Source organism: Schistosoma mansoni, chromosome 4 (genome assembly GCF_000237925.1).
Source record: "Schistosoma mansoni strain Puerto Rico chromosome 4, complete genome".
Taxonomy (NCBI): domain Eukaryota; kingdom Metazoa; phylum Platyhelminthes; class Trematoda; order Strigeidida; family Schistosomatidae; genus Schistosoma; species Schistosoma mansoni.
Window position 1 is genome coordinate 5,038,963 of NC_031498.1, and position 1,268 is coordinate 5,040,230.

At 38.0% G+C, this 1,268-nt stretch overlaps 1 non-coding gene across 1 annotated transcript; it reads right to left on the reverse strand.

Annotated features, from left to right (window-relative positions):
- Nucleotides 1–428: 428 nt before the first annotated feature.
- Smp_tRNA_01330_Arg_CCG.1.1 lies at nt 429–500 on the reverse strand. The gene has a single exon. It is a non-coding gene (tRNA).
- Nucleotides 501–1,268: the final 768 nt, after the last annotated feature.

Here is a 1,268-nt window from a genome sequence, read left to right on the forward strand (position 1 = left end):
TGCTTCAATTGATGTGGTAAAGTCAATTTTGCTTCCGCAACAACAGCATCCACTATGCAATAAGTGTGTCATTCTTTGTCATCCTGAGGGTATGTTCATCTTAATTTTTGATAAAGTGCTACTGGTATCATATAATTAAGGGAAATATTTGACAGAAATCCATTTGCCTAATTGTTCTATTATGGATCGAAAATGGCTCATTAATAGTTGTGATCTATACTCACATCATGAATACTCGATTACTCAATTAGAAAATTGACTTTACCACATCAATTGAAGCATGAATAATGGATATTGAGGAACATAACTAAACACACTGTGTCATTAGGAAAAAGCCTGTCCGCTCTCGGACTGACCAAGTTGACAAGCGTAGCTGGACATACAATGCCTGGAGTAGTGATTTAACCAGTACACGCTTCAGTGGCAAACGTCTCGGAAGGGACTCGAACCCTCAATCTTCGGCTCCGGAAACCGACGCCTTATCCATTAGGCCACCGAGACATGGAGAATGGACTTTTGTTACATACATCGCTCGAATATTGCTATCATCACAACCGGCAAAAGATATCGAAACAACAATAAGAAATCAGTACATTTTTATCAAATGCTTATTCATCACGAACTACTAGGCTTTCATATCTAGATCTCCCAATTTATGAACACTGGAATATTAACATTAACATTGGGAATGCTCATTCATTTGTTTGTCTGGTGGTCGATAATAAATTGATTCCCATAGAGCTTGGAATTTCGTGTTCATACTAGTACCAATACTCTATCCAACATACCACTGCCTTTTTACTCTCTATTTCACACCGTCTAAAAGCGGTGCATCAACAGTGTTTGCGTTGTTGAGAAGTCTGAAGTCCAGTTGTGACCGTGTAGTAAATGGAGTTAGGGACGACCGAAGGAAACTCTTCACTTACAAGATACAAACCAGCATTTGGATGGGATTGTAAGGACGAACATTTGGATTACCAGTCCAGTGGTTCACTAACTCACCTGTACGATCTCAGTGCTACATAGGTCGTAATTTCAAATCCGCTTTTCTGTTCATACTTCACCATGTGCTTTTCATGCTCATAATCTATTAATGAACATAGATCAGTATGTTCTTATTGTGATTTGTTGTACTTTACGAAATTTCGCCTTTCAAGAAACATGATTGTTACTAGTGTCATCAGCTTATTTATAGAGATACGTTTTGTTTTTCAGATCAAACTCGTCGAAGACTTCGGGATTGTGTTTATTTCTTACTTGTGATTTGT